Below are 23,296 nucleotides of genomic sequence, written 5' to 3'. Positions count from 1 at the left end.
TATATCGATATAAAGACATGTGTAGAGATATATTTCAATATTTTATTTGGCTGCATAGTGTTCTGTAAACTAAAGCTCATAATCTAAAATATTCAATCACTACCTTATTGACAAGCCTTTATTTTTTTTCTACTTTTCATAAATAAGAAAATCGTCATACACTTGTTTTTATTCTTTTTTTTGTCACACACTTGTTAATGTATACATTAAATTTATAAGACAAATAATTTTTTGCTGCTGAATATATTCTCAAAGGTTTGCACTGCTGTGTTAAAGACATATGCATTTTCAATTTTTTTTTTTTTTTTTTTTTTTTGCATTTTCAATTTTAATAAAAATGCCAGATGACTTTTGTGTAAGTTCTGGCAATTTACAATCACACCAATGATGCATGTGAATTCCTCAGACCCTAGCTGGCACTTGATATTGTCATTATTTTCTTAAGATTTTTATTTATTTATTTATTTATTTATTTATTTATTTATTTATTTATTTAAGAGAGAGAGTGAGCAGGAGAGAAGGGACATGGAGGGAGGGAGATGGGGAGAGAGAATACCAAGCAGACTTCAAGCTGAGCCAGATGCAGGGGTCCATCCCATGACCTCAAGACCCTGACCTGGGCTGAAATCAAGAGTTGGACATGCAACCAACTGAGCCACCCAGCTGCCCCAATATTGTTATTGTTTTCAATATTGGAACCTAATGGTTAAAAATGGTAGCTCATTTTTGTTTTAATTTGTATTTCCAGATGACACAGTTTCATATATTTTGTTGGACATTTCCCCTTTCTTTTTTGTGAATTGCCTGTTGATATCCTTAAGCCATATTTTTATTGGGTTGTTTATAATTTGCCTGCACATTTGCTAGAAGCTCTTTGAAATATAATCCTTTGTTATGTGTATTGCAAACATTTTTCTACAGCCTGTCTTCTGGCTTTTTAATGTTTTCTTTTGTCATATTGAAAGTTTTAATTTCTGTGTAAAGTTCTCTCAGATTTTCTCATTTATTCTTTTTCCCTAAGAAGTTTACCCCACTGCAATCTGCACCTGAAAGATATACAGAGATTCTCTGCATTCTGTAGTCTTACAACTGTGGGTTCCATGACACTTTTCAGAGCCAGCCTTTGCTTATTTTTTCCCAAACTCTTTCTACCTATTCTCTGGCCATGCTGCTTTCTCTTAAGTCATCCTGGATTTCATGGGGAGAGTTTGTTTGTCTTTTTTGTTTGCAGACTTTATCTGTTTTGTCAACGGAGAAAATAATATGGGAATATTATTAGCAAGGACATTTTTGTTATACAAAAAGACTAAAGAGAAGAAAGTGCCTAATGCAGGGAGAGCAAATATATGACATCATCTCCTGCCACACATACCAACCGCTGCAGGTCACCACACTCCAGCACTCCCGTGCGCCATGGATGTGGCCTGAAACCCTTCTCAAAAAGCACCTTTAGCAGATGGTGTTGCTCAAAGATGGCCAAGCTGTGTCTTTCTTCCCATGAGCTTTCCAACACTTTGTTGCTCCCCAACCAAGAGACGGAGTCCAATTCTCCTCCTCGTAAGTCGGGGCAGATAGATTTGTGGCTCACCTATAACCAGCGGAATGTAGCAGAAGCAACTCTGGTGGCCTTCCGAGGTAAGTCATCAAAGATGATGTAGCTTCTGCCTTCTTAGCAGAAATGCTCACTCTTAAAGGTGGAATACATGCTTCCTTGAAGTCTTCAGCCATTCAATTACCCTGAGGCCTATGAGGAAGTCTTGAGGAAAGACTATCTATGGTAAATCAGTTGCTCAATCGATAGACATAGATAAATAAATAAAAAGGGAGAGAGACGCCCCTGTCAGTCCCCAGCTGCTCCAGACCCCCACTGCCCTAATCACTGTCTGACCAGCCTTCATGGGAGACATTCACATGAGCCCTTTCTGAATTCCCAACCTACAGAAGCCAAGTAATGATAAAATGTTTACTGTTGTTTTAAGCCACTAGGTCCTGGGATGGTAACATATAATTATAATGGTGCACTTGATGGAGACCGCCAATGGAATGGAGATGCCCATGAACTGAAACCCATTTACCATCCCTTGCCCAACTGTAAGTGAAATTTTAGGCATGTACAAGTAAGATATTTTTAAATAGATAACCTTTATACATTCTTCAAATCACTCAGTGGTGTTTGTTTATTTATTTTCACCTTTAGGTATCATGCTGGCTCTGCTACCTTTCCGGAAAATTACCTCACCAAGATGTTCCCATCTTACCATCATGCCCCACCCCGCAACCTCCCAGAAAAAGCATAAGAAAAATATGAGAAAATAATCTACAACGGAGTGCCAGGGCAGCCTTAGAGCAGCCTACATCCTGTCTTCTGGTCCATATCAGCCCCCGCTTGACATGTCCAGGCAACACACCTTTCAGCAAGTGCCCCAGAATTGTCTGCGCTACACAAGCCCCTCCAAAGTCTAAAGGAGAGTTAATTACTTTCTACATCTTTCTATGATCTTAGAGATGTGCAACACTGTGATCACATACAGGCTTCACCTTATTTTTTCTTGGCACTCACTTGCCTCTCTCCTCGCGGTCCCCCACACACAACCCATCTCCAAGGTAACTCATGTTAACTGCTTACATGCATCCATGTACCCTTCCGTATTTCCATCTGTGCCCAAATAACTCTACACAGCCAGAAGCACGCGTACATTACCATATAAAAAGCTAATGCTTTTAAACTCATTAGTCACACAGACTGTAACTGCCACTGCTGAAGGCAAGCCACACCTCCATGCCTTCTCTTCCTCCCCATTTACCCTTTGATGCAATCCCAGCCCCCTTTTCTCCCTCTCCTGGGGCTTACTTCAATTCAGATCATTTGGAGCCATGACATTGCTATTTAGGTATTCATCTTTCCATCCCTCTTTCCGTCCTTCCATCATGCTCTTCCTAGCAATGCTTATTGTTATTCTTTTGATTTCTTCTCAAGGAACTGGGGCAAACAAGTGAAAGCTGGACATTTAAGCAGAAACTCAGAGGATTGCTTGGCAAAGTCTCTTGTCCTTCTTGATTGGGAGAACAGACAATGCCTCACTGGAGGGCTCATCACTGACCTCGCCCTTCAGGAATTGCTCTGCTGCTGCTTTCGTATCTGCTACACATTCCAGAAGGCAAGGTAGAAAAACACTATTAGCTTTTCCAGCTATCATTGTCCTATTGTCACCATAGCGACAGATGTTATGTGAAATCAGCTGCTTTATTGTGAAAACAATGTAGGTTGGAAACTAGCCTTGGGGAAGTTGCAAAGAACATGAGATTTAATTCTGATATACTCCCCCATGGATTCTTTTCTATATTAGTTTTTATTTTAAATAAACTTTATTGCACAACAATAATATAAAATAAAAGAAAAAGTCAAAGGGTCATCTTTTAAATTTCTACAATGGTTATTTGACTCAACACTATGAGAACAGATCTTGGTGGCAGATGTGAAAGCAAAATCAAATATGTACAAATCCAAAGAACTTCAAAGCAGCCAAAGAAACTATAATGGTTAATGTGTTGTGTACTGAACATTAGTTGAGGTAATTTTATTCTTCTGAACATTAAATTCTATCTCTGTGCCAGAATTAGGAATAAAAATACATACACTTGGAATCTGATCCTATCTCATTAACTGATTAGAATCCTGATTCGTCATAAATGAGATCATTCAGAATCCAAATGGCTGCTGATAAATCAAACTAAATAATGGCACAATCAAAATTTTAATCCCCAAAAAGATATATACATATCCAGAATGGAATAATACAATGGGGTGAAAAGAAAAGAGTAAGAAAGCTGTGTTATCATCATCTGTTTGTGCCAACAATGAATTCAGGAGGCATGTAACCTAGCGAGCATGTTTCTGCAAGTGGTAGGTATGTGTCATTCACTGAATGAGCCATTAAGGTCAGAGGAACTTTGGACTAAATTTGATTTCAAAGACAAGAAAAATGCCTGCGGTTTTGCATAAAATCACCCAGGAAGAAGCCAAGCACAAGAAAAGAAATTTACACCACCAGGAAATATGGAACTAGAAAAAAGAATTGGATGGTAGATAGACACAGTGTAGTTTCCATTTCTAATCCTGCTGTTACAACCACACATTAGAATTTGGGTATATTGCAAAGACAAATTTTATGAACTTCTTTAAAAATCTCCTTTTTTAAAGTAAAAAAAAAAATCTTTTTTTTAGTATTTAATTTTTTTAGCAATCTCTACACCTAACATGGGGCTCAAACTCATGACCCCAAAATCAAGAGCTGCGTGCTCTTCCAACTGGCCCAGCCAAGGCACCCCTTTTTGAACTTCTTTAAACAATTACGGATACTAGGTGGTATCACATCATCCATCAGCCTATTTCCTTGATGCTAAATATCACCATATATGGTGATTCATGTAGACAAAATTTTAAATTAAGAAATCAAAATATTTTGAAAACCAAAGAAGGAGATCTAGTGAATCTTAAGGAAAGTTATGACTATATTTCTATATGAATTATTCTAACTCTGACTAAGGAGACTTTCTAGTAGAAAGCATTGGTACCAAAAACCTGAATTCAAACCTGGAATCTGCTCCATATTAGTGAGTGATTGAGGTAAATTGCTTAATTTCTAAACATCAGTTTCCTTATTTGTAACATCCACTTCATGATGCACTGTGAGGATTAAATGAAAGAACACATGCAAAAAGCTTATTTCAACTCAGAACTTTGATGGTTACTGTTGGCATTCAGCTGTGCAACCCACCTAACAATTTCAACAGCTTTTTTCAAACCTTGGGTGTTTATAACTAATCATAGTATACATTTTAAAGCTAACTTTATTAGTGTTTGTTTGGAACTGGCATAAAAAGATATGTCCGTTGGTCTCCATATTTACATATGATGCCAAACAAGGCCTGAAATCTATGTATTTCATCTGGCGTTTCTGACCAGGACTAGAATTCATCACAGAAAATACTTGAATCTGAAAAGAGTTTTTAAAGAAAGTCTGCAATAATCTGGACATAGCAGAATAAAAATAAGAAATAATGAGAAAGGAAATTGGAAATAAACCCATGTGCTTGAAATACTTATTTCCACAATAAATACTAACCTTACATTTGCAACATCATATTAAAAGAATGTAAATGTCAACTTCTTTGGAAATTAGGTTGCCTAGGATTTATATCAACAAGCTAATGTCATGGATAAATGTGCTCCTTCAGCAATCCGCAGCAGAAGAAGAATCAGGAAATAGTGAAGAATTATACAATTATATGACATTTGTTTAATTTGTGAAGTTGACAGGCAGTTATTTATCTCCGAAATTGGTTTCTGAGAAATGAAAAGAACACAGGGAACATGCAGAAAAATCAAATTAGGTTTGGTTAAGAACGTCTCCGAGGCAAGGTACTTCCATTTAGAAAGCCGTTCCTGCCTGGGCCTTGTTCCAGAGCACAACCTGCAGGATCTGACATGATTTGACACAGTGGGTCTCAGACGTTTTTAGTATTAGGGTTTGCCGAAGAAGTCCCTAAGTAGCTCCTGCCCAACTCCCAGCCCTCGCACCGCCCTGTGCCCCCAGTACAACCCTGAGCCCAGGGCGGTCCACCGGCCAGGCTGTGGTAAGGCCAGAGTCCAGCCAGGACGGCAGCGTCTGGACCCTGGCCACCTGTGTCACACCTGTGTCACAGAGGCAAGCCCCACTCACCCAACCCGAGGACCAGCAGCCACTTTCCAATCCCTACTGGGGACCGACGCATTCTGTATGATTCAGCTCAGAGAAAAGGCTTCAGGCGTCTGGACGGGCCCAGTGTCTCCGGACGTCTCTCTCCTGGGCCCAGCCTCCAATTCTCCCTCGGCCCAGACTCCTGCAGGGACCCCGGAGACCCAGACTGTGGCGGCCCCAGTGTTTCTGTGGGCAGGTCCGGGCCTGTCACAGATGGACTGGGGTCCGGGTCGCCCTTCAGTCCTGCAGGAGGGAGGAGGGTCACACCGGGCAGATTCTGGCCAACGTGGAACCTCAAAGAACACAGATTTCCTCAAGAAAATCAAACCAAGAAGCTTGGGAAAATCATTATACCACATCCCCCTCTCTTCAGTAAAAATATTTTTCATGGGGCTATAGGTAGGCAGAGCACTTGCAATCAGTGTGCTGGGGAAAGTACGAATTCTAGAAATCAACGCATATTATTCACCGACCTCGTCTGTTCAGTGCATTAAAACTACGCTTACATGCCCTAAAACTATATTTTACAGCTGGCAGAAAAACTCAACCCTCCAAACTCTACCCTTGCTCTGGACTCCATTTTAGTTTGTCTTTTTATCTTGAACATGTCTCCATTAGAAATAAATCTTTTATTTCTCAATCAGGCCTGAGGTCCGGCTCCTTTGTCAAAGAGGATATTCTTGAACTAATTTCCAAGAAAGCCTTCTAGCAACACCCATAACCTGTGCCAAATGGTCTGGCTCATTAGGGAAAATGTCTGGTAAACATCCCCCAACATCTGGATAGTGGATCACTGAGGCTAACGACTTTGGCATCACTTCTGTTGTTGTTCACCTTAATGGTTATGAAAACCCAGACCCTGTTGAAGGACCAGAAGGAGCTAAGTGCTTTTAGCGGAAATTCAGTGAACACACAAAAGAATCAGACGCAGTTCCTGGCAGAGCATGCCAAGAGTGGTTTTTTTAAATTTTATTTTATTTTTCCAAACTCAAGTCCAATACCAGCTTAGTAATCTCTGATTCTTCAGTGGTCACCTGCTTGACTTCTCCTCCTCTCTCCACAGGTTCTTGCCTCCCTGGGGAATCTCAGAGACAGGGCAAAGGCTGCCTGATTTACCTTCAGACCCTTAGGTCTGTTCAAGTTCAAGACTAAGTCTATCAATGAGTTTAAATTAGTTAATATACATATATTTCCCTCCCAACCCCATATCACACTGGAACTAAAAGGGAAGTGGGAGGTATTCAAGACAAACTGCCAATGCTTTCACTGTATCAGACCTTCTTCAGGAGCAAGAAGACAACGCATGTAGCTTCTTTGTGGAAGCACCGGATTCTCTTCCTTGCATCTGCCGCTCCTCCTCTTCTTAGTTCTTTGAGCCGAAATAGATTTCTGGTAACCCACTCTTTGCCTGGGCTTGGTGACATGGCTCACTAAATATTAAAACAAATATTCATAAAGCACTAAAACTTTGTAAAGTGAGTAGTAGTGATAGCAATGTTATGCGACTTGCTCTCACAGTTGACTTTAAGAAACCACAAGCTTAGAGAATTTACGTTTCTGATGCCTTAAAAATAGAAGGGGGACCTACCTAGATTTATCTATCTAGATAGATAAGAGTGGAAATTGCAATGTTCTATGTACTTCTAAACATGTATTTACTAAAATCTTTTTAAATTCACTTAGCTTTTTTTTATTTCTAACTTTAGGAAACAAGTTTTAGCTTCCACTACTAGACTAGATTATGGTTATGTGAACAAAACAACATGGCTTACAATTAGATATTCTCAGGGCACCAGGTGGGTCAAGTAGTTAAGCATCTGACTCTTAATTTTGACTCAGGTCATGATCTCAGGATTGTGAGATCCAGCCTTTTGGCTGGCTCCATGCTCAGTGGGGAGTCTTCTGGAGGTTCTCTCTTTCTGCCATTCCCCTTGCTCTCTCTCTCAAAATAAATAAGTAAAATCTTTTTTAAAATTAGGTATTCTCTTGTGCAAGGCCATACTTAGTTAGGCATTCATAATAAATATATTTCCCACACTGAAATTACTGTTGTCCTACTTGATAACATAAAAATGTGTGACTTTTATTACCCATTGTTTTGTAGAGCATCTAGATGTTTTGTTAGGGAAAAAAAAGGGAGGAAAAGAAAGAAGAAACGGAAAGAAAATGAGGGAGGAAAAAAAGTTGACTCTTTCTATGAATAATCCACTGCCCTATCTTCAGGCAGCCATCCAAGCACAAATGTTAGATTAGTTAGAAAATAGCTTTGTTGTCAAACCTACACAATTGATTCTCCTATCATAGAATTCCCCTTAATACATAATGCAGTAAGTTGTCCCCAATTCTAAGTTGTCTTTCCTCAAAATCTTAGTTACGCACTTTCATCAATCTCTCCTTTTTTTATTTACTTGTATAAGTCACTCTTGTTGAGAATCTTCAAGGGAAAAGAAATGTGAAAAGTGAAAGTGGGTATTCCCATATTCTGTTGAAATATAAATTGGAACAAACATTCTGGGGGGCAATTGAACAATGTGTACCAAAAATCTTTAAAATGTGAATAGATTTGGCCCGGAAATTTTGTTTATATGGTTATAATTGAACAAACATAAATTTCTAGCCATTAAGTATTTTATATAGCATTTTTTTTTCTTAAAAGGAAAAATATCAGAAGCAACCTCAGTACCCTACAATGGGTCAAACAGTTGAGTAAATTGATTGAAGTCCACACAATAGAGTAGAACACAATCACATCTAGTGTTGAGGGTATGGTTTTCAAAAGGTTAAAAAAGTGTTGACAAACAATCATGAGTTTTGTTTAAATCCTTAGTTAGTAAGGAAACATTATTATGATAAAACTGGTCCAAAGAGCATCTGAGAAGATAGGCATTTATAGACAAGGTAATAAACAAATGTTCAGAAAAGTTTGCAGGATAAGAAACAAAATTAGTTAATGTCCAAGAGGGCAATGAACCATAACCTTTGGGATTACCAAATCCCCCCTGCACTGGCCCACCAACTCAAGAGAAATTCTCTGTGTCTCAACACAAATCTACAAGCTGACCTCTGCCTCTGTGGAGTTGCAAAATAATCCATTCAGGCAATAGAAAATCAAGATAAGTTGCAAGCCCAGCCATGCCCTCAAAAGTCACCCACTCATCTCTTTTCCTTGCTTTTTAGGCTTCAAATAGTTTCTGACACTCTCTTGTAGGGTTGAATGAGAATTGCATGTGTTAATACATGCGAAGCACAGAGAAAAGTGCCTGGCACAGAATTGTCATCAGTTACCATCATCATGATCATCATCACACCTGGGCTTTTAGATTTTATTAATTAATTAAAGACCATTCACTTATAAAAAGGAAAGGAGATAAAGTAGATGACAGAGTAGGAGTTTTCTAATGAAACCATATGTGATATACTGAAAGTTGAGGGGAAAAAATCATCACAGGACTGAGTCTTTTCTAAAAGAGGGTACTGGAACATTCTTAAGAGGTGCTATTTCACTCTATTTGTCTCTAGAACACCGTGGGCCTGGGAGGTGGGAATCAAAATCTTCTAGTGACAAAACTTAAAAGGTCTTGAACATTGGAACCAAGAATGAAACTAAGTAGGCAGTAGGAGGCAGGGAGGAGGAGGCCTTCTTAGAATACATATTATCAGCAGCAAAGCAAAATGAATTTGAAAGCAGCTCAATAGGGGATGATGAATAAGTTCTGCAGAGTTAGAAATGGTAAATGGAAATTAATTTTATAATGCCCATAATTAACTCTTGTAGTATTTATGAAATGTCACTTTTGCTTACTTATTGAACACGTTTCCCCATTTACATTGTTTTAATAGGTTTACAGACTATTATAACACCTTTCAGGGCTTCACTTGGATCCTCAATCCTGCCCCCCATAACCGTTTCCACCTCAAGGCTTGGATTCCTTAATCACAAATTCTTCTTTCACAAAGATTCCAAGAGCCCTCACAGTTTAGCAAGTCCCATTTGTACCTTAGAGTCTGTGCGAGACATCATAGCCTTACAATCTCTATTTCTTTATTTTTTTAATGCTTTTTAAAAGTTATTTGAGAGAGGCGGGGGGGCGATGCAGAGGGAGAGGAACAAGCAGACTCTGTGCTCAGCATAGAGCCCAACATGGGTCTCAATCTAACGACCCTGAGATCACAACCTGAGCCAAAACCAAGAGTTGGATGCTTAACCAACTGAGCCATCCAGGTGCTCTCAATCTCTGTTTCTTAATTTCTAGTAAAAACAATAGTTGCAAGAAATAATCCTCATGGAGTTTTGACCAGAGAAGCTATTTATTCCAATTACTAAGAATGTGATCAGAGTTTTAGACCTCCTCCCTAGAAAAAAAAAAAGGGCATACATCTATATAGACAATATTTTGTATATAAGTCTAGGAGATCCCTCTCTGGGTCAGATAAGCCTGTATTAAGAGCTGCTATTTTGAGTTTGTTTGTTTAACCTTTTCTTACAGAGAATCTCGAACACACAAGAACAGACCAGAATAAGCAGTATGACATAATGAACCTACACGTATGCATCACCCAATCCCAACAGCCATTAGTCCCAGGACAATTCTGTGCGGCTTTCATCTTAATCTGGCTTTAAATCAAGCCAGACAATCAGATGACCAGACATCTGAGTTATATTATTAGCCTCTGGACTGCTTTCACCAAATTACATTTAGCCATGGTTGTAACTTTGGAATGCTTTGATGAATACTTCATGAGACTCCTAGAAAAAAACTGCTTTTGCCCTTCTTATAAATCCATGCTCAGGAAGTCATGCACTCCTTACACACCATTCCTCTCCTAGAGCTCAGTACTAGGACAGTATATATTTCTCCTGAGCTATTTCTCTGAAATTATTTTATGAATATTATGCATCCTATAACTGATCATTTTCTATTAAAGTTTTTGGTGTATGGTTTAAATATTGGTTGCAATTGTGAATACCACTTCTTTTTCCATTATATTTAAACTCATTCCTGGCTTAAAGGTATACTTTTGGTGTCATTATCATGTATCCTGCCATTTCATTGAACTTTACAATCAATTTCTAGAAATTTTCTGTCAAGTCTTTTGAGCCGTCTATGTATGATGATATATGATAGGTATAGGATAATGTCATCCAAAAATAATCATGTTGAGACTTTCTTTCTAAAATATCTATTAATCCAGTTTTATATCCTATAACACTGACCAGAAGTTCTAGACTGTTATTAAATAATGCTATAGGATCACCTAATGTATTTCTGAGTTTAAAGTTTGAGTATGAGTTTCAGCAATAAATAGGCTCTAGGTTGTTGGTTTCAAACTGATTTGCTTTGTCACATTAATGAATGTTCTTTCCATTCTTACATCACAAAGAGTTTATGTTATTTTATTTAAATAAAAAATGAGAGGATTATCTCAAATACTATATAACCTCCTTTGAGAAGAACATATTCCATTCTCAACTTACTAATTAAAGTTATTTCAGTAAGTTTCCTAATATTAGATTTAACTGCCATTGTATTCCTAAGATAAACTCCATTGTACATGATAGGTTATTATCTTACATACTACTAGATTCTACTAGATCTTTTGTTTATGAATGTTCACATATAAATCATTAAGTAAGATTCACTATGGCCTCTTGTCTATATCTATTTGATATTGGGATTGTGTTTATTTCATAAAATGAAGTAAGAAATAATCAATATTTTTCTCCATTCTGAATTCATTTCTATAACCTGAGAATAAATTGATCCTGGAAAGTAGAAAGCAGTACACCTATAAATCGATCCAAGTTTAGAGTCTTTGGAGGAATATGGACAACTTTTTCATTTTATTCCATATTCATGTTTTGTGCAATTTTTTTAAAAAAATGTTCATAAGTGGTTTTACTTTTTCACTTATTTTTATTTTTGTTGAAATATAAAGACCTAAACTATGCCCTTAAAATGGGTGAATTGTACAATATGTAAATTATACTCTGATTTAAAAAGTAAATCAGAGTACAAAGAGATTTAAAAAGTAAATCAGAGTACAAAGAGATTTAAAAAGTAAATCAGAGAAGGTCGGAAGCATAGGAAAAATCTGAACTCTTTTGGATTTCCTAATGCTTAAAAAAAAATTTAAGCCTTTACATTTAAGTGCAGTCTGATAGTCTGATATTTCACAGATATTTCATTTTTCTTCTATGATTATGAGAAAAACTATTCTTTTTCTGGAACAATAAAAACTGGAAAAACTATTGTTTGAAATAGTTCTAAAACTTCATTGTAACAAGCCGATGCTGTCTTGTACTATTGAAAATGAAAGCAGCATAGACTGGGAGGTACTGGTGACCAACTTTCATTGTCATGTGTTAATTACTGCAGCACAGAAGAAACCTAAATTTTTTTTTTTTTTTATGATAGTCACACACAGAGAGAGAGAGAGGCAGAGACACAGGCAGAGGGAGAAGCAGGCTCCATGCGCCGGAAGCCCGATGTGGGATTCGATCCCGGGTCTCCAGGATCGCGCCCTGGGCCAAAGGCAGGCACTAAACCGCTGCGCCACCCAGGGATCCCAAGAAACCTAAATTTGATGCTCAGTCCTAGTACTAATCTTTTTGAGTATGTGCTAAAGTATATTATATTAAAATCTATGGTACCTGGGATATGTTCAGTGATTGTGAATTGTATTCGTTTATTCATGTAATTCTGGTATCCTATTGAGGAACCTGTTGTCAAAACATTTGGTTTATCAAAGGAAAGGGAAAAACTAATGGTTTCCTTCATAAGCACAGTGTGAATCACTCAGAGAAAAGGAACATCTGAGCTTGTTCTTTCCATTGTTAATACTCCATCTTAAAAAAGAGAATTGGTAACCAGATAGGACAGACAGCAGAACTCTAAGAAATCATATTAACCGTGTGCCTGGTACAGGATTTCATATCCAGCCCCTGATAAATCTAATAAAACCCAGGCCTCACCCGTGATTAAAGGAGTCAGTGGACAGAGTTAAGAAAACATTTGGAAGATCCCTGAAGCCTTCCAAGGACTGGTCAGGGATGACCTTCAGCATCGTCCAGCCACTCCTCAGTCACACTCCTTACTCCTACTGCCAATCCGCTCTTGGTAACTGAATCACTGTAGAAAACATACACCTATAAGAGGTGTAGACGTTGCCAAAGCTTTGGAACTTTTGGAAGGTTTCTGATGACAATGAAAACGTTGTCTCCCTAACAGTTTATAACGAATAGCGATGGTAGACAGGATTCCTCTGTTCACTGAAAAGTCTTTCAATACCTTGGCATTCACTGGGTCAGACCCAAGCAGAAGATGAACTGAGATCAAATTTATTAGCCCAAGCATATGGGCAAGTAGGACCCAACAGATGGCTGTATCCAAAGGGAGCAGGGAAGAACATCCCTGAGAAAAGGAAAATCAGGGGTGAGGTGGGGGCTGGGGGTATTGGGAGCATCCAATACAAATGGGGAAGTTGGCAGAAGGACGATCTTTGAAACTCAGTACACCTTCTTCAGCTCATCCCAGGATACAGAGCTGAGTCCTGGCAGTCCCGTTGGCTTACGGCTGGATAATCAAAAACTCCATCTTACTGTAGCATCTACTGCAGATTCTTTGCCCACAGTGTATTAGTCTCCAGACTGGTGGGGACTGGCAACTAACAAAACATTATATGTTCTGCAGAAGAAAAACTACGTCAACCGAGGTTCCAGCTCCTCAGAGTATCACAAGGATATTTCCCCAAATTCTTGGCAGTGTGGACTCGAAGGATCTCTGGCCTAATCTCACAGTTTTTGGTTGGTTTGGTGAGTGGCACAGACCACGCTGTTCATCACCGGCATCTAGGGAACCCATTGTTCTGGGGTATTTGGGGAAAACCTCACAATCCCATCCCTTCCATGACCTGGTCAGGGTTTATAGTAGAAGAGCGTTCCCCTTCACCAAAGGCAAAGTCTACACTTTCTATCCTCATTTCAACGGGCACCTACTAATGAGTGACCCGTCCCTTCTCCTTCCTGCGTCTCCTACCTCTGCCTCTCCAGTGCATCTTCTCTCACTAGAAACAAACAAACTAAAAAGCTCCCACCCAAGCCAGCTAGTTCTCTCTCTCCTCCCTTCTGTAACCCGATTTCTTAAAGTGGGGCCTGTTCTCACATCTGGTCTCATTTTCCAGACAGTCTTGCACTGTCTGTGCTGCGGCAGCTGTGGCACCACTTCTTCCAGTGACACTGGCCCAAGCTCCCAAGGGCAGCTTCAGAGCAGCTGCTTGGCCTACTGCTGAGACCTGGCCGGCCACCCCAGAGGCCTCGGCCCCAGGCCCAGCCGTGTCACCCGCCCCTCGGGGCCCGGGCTCTGGGCTGCCCACTGGCTGCCCCTGCCCACGGGCCCTGCGGGGGCTCATCACCCATCGATGACGACCTCACCTGCCCAGGGCGCGGGGTACACTCAGCAGGTCGGGGAGCAAGGCCTCCAGCCCAGCGCCGTGCCCGTGTTCCTCCTCGGCGCCTGGGGCTCCACAAACTCGCCCAAGAGAGGGCGGCCTCGGAGCAAAGGACTCGGGATGGTGGTTCTGGGTGATTCTGGGGCAGACGGCGGGGGGTGGTGCGGCGACCAGAGGCCCGCGGCACTGCCCGAGGCCCCAAGGTGCAGGCCCCGCAGTGGAGCCCACGCTGCAGCCCCAACAGCAACCCGGGCCCTTGCCACCTGCACGGGCCTGACCTCGGGGACGACCTCTGGGCCTGACGGCGACCTTGGGGAGACCTCTGGGTCTGATGGTGATCTTGGGGACGACCTCTGGGCCTGACGGTGACCTCGGGGCCTGATGGCGACCTCGGGGATGACCTCTGCGCCTGCCGGCAACCTTGGGGACGAACTCTGGGGTGACGGTGACCTCGGGGACAACGTCTGGGCCTGACAGCGACCTCAGGGCGACCTCTGGGCCTGACGGTGACCTCTGGGCCTGACGGCAACCTCGGGGACGAACTCTGGGCCTGACAGCGACCTTCGGGGATGACCTCTGGGGCTGGAGAAGCTCACAGACATTGCATTTGCAGTTACTGAGTATCTTCTCCGACTGCTTGGATTTAAAACTTCATCAAACTTCAATTCACTATGGAAATGGAATTCCTAATATGGACTCAGCCAGGTGCCACCCACAAGACAAGAGCCAAGCAGAAGGTCTAAATTCGGTTCTCTGATGCCATTTGTTGGAATTTTTTCATCTCAAGATTTTGCTGTTATGCGGAGCGGCATCGGTTGTCCCCAGATCTGCAGCCGACAGCTTGCACCCTGCCTTCGTTCCTCTCCAGTGGCCTTAGGCATATGACCACGTTTCCATTCTCCCAGTCATTCTTCCACTTGGCTTTCACTAATAGCCCTCTTTCTGAGCACTTTGTGTTTGCAGGACGTCGCGTCGGGTACAACAATGAGTGAGATGCCATCTGATTGTCCACAAACTGGTAAAAGACACGAGAGAGAAGAGGCGAAGTGCACACTTTAGAGTGTAAATGAGCATGTAATCCAAGCATCTGCAGGAGAGTGAAGCGCACAGGAGAGGCAACCCTGAGAAAGGAGGACAAACTGCACCCCAAGATGTATTCATCCTCAACTATTCATCGTGGTGGGGCTGTACCTGAATGCGATCCATGAAATCTTTATGGCCTACCAGAGCAGAAGACCGAGCCCCACGCTTGCATCGTTCAGGCTATAACCTCTTCCATAAAACAGGAGTAATAATGAACTAGTTTACAGGACTGCCATGTGTCCGTGCAGTCTAACAGTACCTGCGTGTGTGATGTCGCGCTATGTCCCGCTTTCCCGCAGGGTGCTCTTAGACCCAGCCTCCGGAGGCTCTGCAACTACAAGTCAGGGACCATGCTTATGGGATAATCTAGGTTGAGTTTCAGGAACCTATGCATTCGTTTTTCATTTATTATCTATGAGTCTGTGCGCCTCTGTCCTCCCATCTGCAAAATGAAAGTAATAATCACGCTTATGCTAACAGACTCATAGGGTTGACATGAAAATCAAGAAAAGTAATGTTTGGAATGCTTTAAAAGGGGCTATAACTGTTAAGTATTAAGGAACAAAAAAGAAATTCATTTGCCCTTAAAAGGAGAAATGTTTTACTCCTCGGTCTACTCATTTTCCCTTGGAAAGCCAACCCCATGAAATAGCACTATTAACATTTTGGTGGCTATCCTTTCTTGAATCTCTTTATGCCCGTAAAGCTCCTCACACACCCCTTCCTCACACATACGTAGTATTTCACTTGAATAGAATTTCACAACATATGATTTGTTTGTATTTGTTTTTTAACAGTATTTGGTATTTAAAAAACACAGTCGCATTCCTTCATCTTTGACCCCTTGCGAAAGCATTTGGGAATAGTCAACTCGAGCTACATCTCCTTTTTTTGAACCCCTCCTTAAATACTGCCTCCACAAGGTGCAATTTCTCCTAAACCCCTGAACCCCATAAATGCCTCAGTTACAATACCCAGTGCTTTATGGCATTTCTTTCTCTCTCAGCTATTGTTACCTCTATAAAAGCAAAGACTGTGTTTTAACCTCACTTCATATCACTGGCATCTAGTACAGTACCTGGTACACTATAGGCACTGAAGAGATAATCAAGGAATGAATGAAAGAACAAATAGATGAATGAATGAATGAGTGAACTGCTACCTAAGATGCATGAACAAAACAATTTTAAACAGCCTCTTTCTAAATTAGGAGGCAAATCATAAAATCGTTTTCATTATGTGTGTCCCAATTATATGTGCACACCTCATTAAGGCATATATAATTTTAAATTACATATATAGTCAAATCCAAAATATAATGCTCATAAAAGTTCAATGATACCTTGAGAATAATTTTTATAATTCAAAATCTTTGTGCTTTTTGCATGATTCCACTTATTTTTATTTTTTAAAGATTTTATTTATTTATTCATGAGAGACAGAGAGAGAGAGAGGCAGAGACACAGGCAGAGGGAGAAGCAGGCTCCCTGCGGGGAGCCCAATGCAGGACTCGATCCCAGGACCCCGGGGTCACATCCTGAGCCAAAGGCAGCCGCTCTGCCACTGACACTCAGGTGCCCCACATGATTCCATTTATATGAGGTCTCTAATGTAGTTAAACTTATAGAAACAAACAGTGGAATAATGGTTGCCAGGGTCTGGAGGGAAAGAAAGATGGAGAGTTGCTGCAGAAAGAGTATAAGGTTTTAGTTTTGCAAAATGAATTAATTCTAGAGATATTGTGCCTCCAATTAACAATGCTGTATTGTACACTTAAAAATGTGTTAAGAGGATAGATCTCACGTTAAGTGTTCTTACTACAATAAAACATAAAAATAGGAGCTGTCACTACCTAATATATAATTAGGTTATTCCATTTACTCAAAGTCTTATATCACTTCCTTTGGTGTTCAGTAATCTGCTAAACTACAGTAGGCAAATTTTCTTTTTTAATCCCATTTTCCTTTGTTTACCTCCTTGTATACTTTTATCCATAAAGAAGCTTAAAATTAAAAAGAAATCTAAAGTGCACAGGTGAATCAGGAGAAATTATGAAGCCAACATGATTTAGTCAACCCTTGAAAGTCTGTCTCAAATGTCACCTCCTCTGCAAAGTATTCCCTAAATCCCAAGGCAGGATGAATCTCTCCTTCCTCTCTGTACTTAAAGCTTATATTTAATAATATATTTAAATAATTTAATATATTAAATAAATATATTAATATATTTAAGGGTTATATTAACACGTATTACCTTCCTAACTCAGCAAAGAGAGGAAGGGTATTGTAACTAGCCTTGTATCCGAGCCTAGCACACCTGGCACACAGTAGATACTCAATAAATATTTGATTGATGAGTGAAGGTAAACACTTTTAGAGGTGCTTGGAACCTGTGTTATTTGTATAAAGCAGCAGCCCCCTTCAGTTGATTAAGTAGCAACTGAAATGGACTAAAACACTGAGATAAGGCAGACTGATTGCTAATTAGAAGTCTTCTCTAATAGTCCTTGCATTTGTCCAGTTACTAAGCACAATTTTTTTTTTTGGAAAAATTTGCAAGTGATTTCTGAAGCCACTGACATTATCCTTTCACTATATTTCCTCGTGTGTTTTTGCAAACCCCACCCCCACTGACAATCTTGAGGAATCTACTGAAGTGTTTCTCATGTTAATTCCTACAGTACTTGACAGATTAAAGCATTTTGTAATTTTGAGGTTCTGTTCCATGAACCCGTCTCAATATTCATGTTTAGCTTTTTTTATTCAAAGTCTTGTCAGAGAATATAGTGAATCAAAGTTGCTAGAGATCTCATGTGTGAAGTTTGAGAATCAGTGGGATGATGCTGTGCACTGGTAAGATCGCTGCTCCTTCATTCCTCTCCAGGATGAGCTACGCCGGCTCAGATGAGCTGAGGGTTTGGTAATGGAGAATGAATGTGCAGCACTTCTAAAATTTTAATTTACACAGAATCCCCTATGAATCATGTTAAAATACAGATTCTGATTAAATCTATCCTGGTAGGGTCTAAATTTCTGTATTTCTGAAATGTATCCTGGGGTTGTCCATTTTCTTGGTCCATGGCCTGCCCTTTGAAAAGTAAGGCAATGAAGAATAAGAAAAGGTAATTGCTGTCAACTTCATTTCCAGTGACAATATCTCAAGTCTTAAATCACTATGAACTTAACCACTGCCTATTGAGACCCCAGTTATTGAACTTGTTTTATGAGAAGGAGAATACTTATTATCAGTTCACTCACCCTTTTTATTTCTTGAATGGTTTCTATGGAGAACTAATTTAAAACCAGAAAATCTTACAAAATTTAATTCTGAGATATTATCACCTTTGCTGCCAGAGAAAACATTCCATCCACTCATATGTATTTCCAAGATATCAAATTTAAAGGAAGAACAAGTAAAAAAATGTATCATGTTCTACGTGCAGCACAAACTCCAGAGGCTGAGCCCGACACTGGCCATCCAGCTCAGAACACACGGGTGAACCATCCTGAAGGCAAAGCTCCCCCTGCCTAACGCGACGCAGACCCTACTAACAAAGAGTGTATTGAACTCATCGGTCAGTGTGCGGGGTACTGACATCTGAGCGAGTCTTCTGATTCATCAACACGGTATATCTCTCCATTTTTCAAGGTCACCTTGGTTTCTCGCAGTTTTGTAGTTTGCACTATACTGATCTTACATGTATTTTATGAAAGTTATTGCTGAGTATTTCATGTCTGGGGAAGCGATGGTAAATGACTTTTTAAAATTTTAGTATCAAAAAACAAACAAAAAACCAAAAAATATAATAAAATAAAAAATAAATAAAATTTTAGTATCTAATTGTCATAGCTAATCTGTCAAATACAGCTAAATTTTGTATTGGCCTTGTATCCTATGACCTTGCTAAGCTCATTTACGAATTCTTCTAGCTTTTTAATACAGTCCATGGGAATTTCTATGTATATAAGTATTTCACATGTGAATTAAAACCGTTTTAATTATTCCTTTCATTTTTTTTCTTTGCTTTATTGCATAGGCTAGAACCCCTAATACAACAATGAATAGAAATTATCGTGAGAGGAGGCATCCTTTCCTTATTTCTGATCTTATCGGGAAAGCATTCAGTCTTTCACCACTAAGTATGATGTTAGTGATAGCTTTTTTTTTTTTAAAGTAAGTTGGGGATCTTTTTTTTTTTTTTTAAGATTTTAATTATTTAATCATGAGAGACACAGACAGAGAGAGAGGCAGAGACACAGGCAGAGGGAGAAGCAGGCTCCATGCAGGGAGCCCGACGTGGGACTCAATCCTGGGGCTCCAGGATCACGCCCTGGGCTGAAGGCGGCACCAAACCCCTGGGCCACCCTGGCTGCCCTAGCTTTTTTTTTTTAAGTTTTTATTTAATAAATTCCAGTTAGTTACCATACAGTGTAATATTAGTTTAAGGTGTAGAACTTAGTGACTCACATACAACATCTGCTGCTCATCACTGATAGTTTTGAATAAATGCCCTTTATCAGAAAGTATTTTCTTTCCCTCGTTTACTGAGAGTCTTTTTTCCATATAATGAGATGATGTCACGTTTTGTCAAGTACTTTTTCTGCATCTCTTGAAATAATTATATCGCTTCCTCCTTTATTTTATTAATGTGGTAAATTACATTGATTTTCAAATATTAAATCAACCTTTCAATCATAAGGTGAACCATACTTGACCATACTTGGTACACACTCTCAGAGTTAGATTTTGTTTGTTAAGTTTTTTTATTTTGTTTTGTTTTTACTTACTACTGTGTCTGTTTATGAGTATTATTGATCTGTAGTATATTTTTCCTTGTATTTTCTTTTGTTTTGGAATCAAACTTATTCTGGCTTCACAAAATGAGTTTTAAAATGTTCCCTTTCCCATTATTTGGAAGAATTTGTGTAAAATTTACATGACTTGTTCCATAAATATTTGTTGGAATTTGATACTGAAGCAGTCTGAGCCTGAAGTTTTCTAGGTATACCAACTATTCAATTTTCTATTTTTTTTCTTGGGTCAATGATGGTTATGTATATCTTTCAAGGAATTTGTCCATTTCATCTAAGTTTTTTACTTTATTGGCATATAGTTTTCCATATTCCTTTACTATCCTTTTAATATCAATAAAATCTGTCAATGTCACCTTTTTCACTCCTGGTGTTGGCAATTTTGCATCTTCATTCTATTTTCTTCATTGGTCTGGCAAGAGCCTTGTTTATTTAATTTCTTTTTCATAGAATAAGGATTTGTTGGGGTTTGCTAAATGTTCTCAATTATTTCTCTATTTTCTATTCCATTGATTTCTGCTCTTGTTTTATTATTTTCTTCACTTATTTTGGATTTAACTTCTTCTGGCTTCCTAAGGTGGAAGCTTAGATCATTGACTTGAGAACTTTCATTTTTCTACTATACTTAAAACTATAAATTTTCTTCTAACCACTACTTGAACTGTATTCATAACTTTTCATATTCTTTGTTTTTATTTTCATCCAGTTTGAAAGAATTTATAATTGCCCTTGTAATTCTTTCTTTGGTCTATTTGCACATTTGTTGTTTAGTTTCCAAATGTTAAGCATTTTCCAGAAACCTTTCTCTTCTTTCTTAATTCCTCTGTGAAAAGAATGTTTGAGTGGAATATTCTATAAACATCAATTTGGTCAAGTTGGTTGACAGTGTTACTTTAGTCCTCTTTGTTTTTGATTTATGTATTTTGGAACTGTGTTACTAGTTTATACATATCTATTACTGCTTTGCCTTCTGGATGAATTTTCCTTTATTGTTATGAAATGACACACTTTACCCCTGATAATCTTCCTTCTGAAGTCAACTTTGACTAATATTAACATATCCACGCCAGATTTCTTTTTTTTTTTTAAGATTTTATTTGTTTACTCATGAGAGACATAGAGAGAGAGAGAGGCAGAGACACAGGCAGAGGGAGAAGCAGGCTCCATGCAGGGAGCCTGACGCGGGACTCAATCCCGGGACCCCAGGATTACACCCTGGGCCAAAGGCAGATGCTTAACCACTCAACCACCCAGGCATCCCATGCCATTCTTACCTTGTAACTGGTTTTTAGAAATGTCTGATTTGCCTTGGTGTGGGCTTGGGTATATGAAAGCATGGATATGTGGGTGTTTATCCTTAATTAAATTTATTGAGCTTCTTGAATTTGGGGATTTATAGTTTTTATCAAATTTGGATTTTTTCCGGCATTATGTCTTCAACCATTTTTTCTATCCCACACTCAACTGTAATATCTTCTTAAACCCCAGTTATAAGTAATGCCAGACTCTCTTTGATACCATCTCACAGACCACTAAAGGCTCTATTTTTTTCCAACTGTTTTTCTCTATTTCATTTTGGCCAATTTTATTACTAGGTGTTCAATCCCACTAATTTTTTCTTTTTTAGGATCTAATCTGCTCTTAATCCTATCCAGTGAAATTTTCATTTCAGATATTTTATTTTTGATCTCTGGAAGTTCCATTTTTGGTCTTTCCCTTCTCTTCTCATTGTTATGTTTTCCTCTATGTACTTTATATACTTTTCATTCTCGTTCTACCAATATTCTCTGCTAATTTCATCATTTTGAGATCTATTTCTCTTGACAGTTTTTCTTTTCATGGATCACATTTCCTGCTTCTTTGAATATCTAGTAATTTTTTTTATTAGATGCTGGACTTTGTCATTATGAAGTGTTGAGTATCTGGAGTTTGCTGCCTTCCATTGAAGATCAGTGGCTTTTGTCTTCAAGATAGAAGGCTATCTTTAGCCTGCTTTAAAACAAGCTTTGTTTTAAGCTATGTGAGAAGGGTGCTGGTCTTCTGTGTAACTCCCCTTTTCCAGAACTCTGACCCACAACTTCCAGCCATCACAGCTTCTCTGAACATTGATCTCCACTCTCAACTCTCTAAGGTTACCCATGTTTTGGGAAGGCTCCCTTTCCAGTCTGGAAATTTGCCTTTGGGTGAAAGCTGAGGCATGTAGGGCTTGTTTCTTTCCTCTCAATGATCACAACATTATTCTGCTTGTTTTTTTTTTTTTTTAAGATTTTATTTATTTAATCATGAGAGACAGAGAGAGAGAGAGAGAGGCAGAGACACAGGGAGGGGGGAAAAGCAGGCTCCATGCAGGGAGCCGGATACGGGACTGGATCCCGGGACTCCAGGATCACGCCCTGGGCTGAAGGCAGGTGCTCAACTCCTGAGCCACCCAGGCGTCCCTTATCTTGCTTGTTTTCTAATGTCTAAACACAATTGTGTTATATATTTTGTCCAGTTTTCAAGTTGTTTGTGGGGAAAAATTATCTCTGGTCATTGATATTTCATTATAGCCAAGAATGGACTTTTGAAGTCATTTTTCATGAGTGACATTGTAAGACTAGGCAATGTGTTTAAAAGCCCAGATGATATTGTGCCACAATATTGAAGTGAGGGGGAGAACTCTCCATTTCTGTGAGAAATAATCATGCCTTTACCCCGTAAGTACTGATGGGAAGGCAGCAGCACTTTGTCGTCTGTGTTTTGGCCTTTGAGATGCAGCAGAGAACACGGCTCTGCCCTGGAGACCGTTCTGAGAGGCACCAGAGGCGTACATAGCGAGCATGGGGAGTGCATGGCGAAGCTCCGGCAGCTGAGACTGGCCACTCCGGGCAAGAGAATGGCGGTGAACAGCACCTAGGGCACAAAGTACTTGAGTCCTCTTAGGTGTTCTTGAAATATAGGGAAGAATGACCTGGAAAATGACATTTTTTACAGAAAATTGTCTAAACCTGCATTTCCAAAGCCATAGTGTACTGTTTTTTTAGGTCTAGAAAAAATGGGAAAAAAATTATAATTCTCAAAAATTATATTTAGTCAAAAATATTTATTGAGACCTTACATGTACAAAGAAAAAGTTCCTGTCACGGGAGGCGTCCAAGACACCTGAAGGAAGGACAACTGCATTAAGGCCAAGAGTTCTAAGAGTGTGAGCGTGTTCACGGTGTAACGAGCACA

The 23,296-nt window shown here is 39.4% G+C and overlaps 1 long non-coding RNA gene across 5 annotated transcripts in view; it reads left to right on the top strand.

Annotated features, from left to right (window-relative positions):
• Window positions 1-19,378, top strand: part of LOC112644571 (uncharacterized) — a 92,295-nt gene extending 72,917 nt beyond the window's left edge. For 2 of the 5 annotated variants that reach the window (XR_003126510.3, XR_007413685.1), the window contains 3 exons: window positions 1,980-2,091; window positions 2,198-3,163; window positions 18,715-19,378. This is a non-coding gene — a long non-coding RNA (uncharacterized LOC112644571). Of the gene's footprint in view, window positions 1-1,979; window positions 2,092-2,197; window positions 3,952-6,804; window positions 8,003-18,714 lie in introns of those variants that run through there. The other 3 variants (XR_007413689.1, XR_007413688.1, XR_007413687.1) reach the window with 3 other exon arrangements.
• The last annotated feature ends 3,918 nt before the right edge of the window (window positions 19,379-23,296 follow it).

The sequence above is a fragment of the Canis lupus genome, chromosome 1 (genome assembly GCF_003254725.2).
Source record: "Canis lupus dingo isolate Sandy chromosome 1, ASM325472v2, whole genome shotgun sequence".
In the NCBI taxonomy this organism is placed as follows: Eukaryota; Metazoa; Chordata; class Mammalia; order Carnivora; family Canidae; genus Canis; species Canis lupus.
This window is presented reverse-complemented; position numbering and strand designations above follow the sequence as displayed.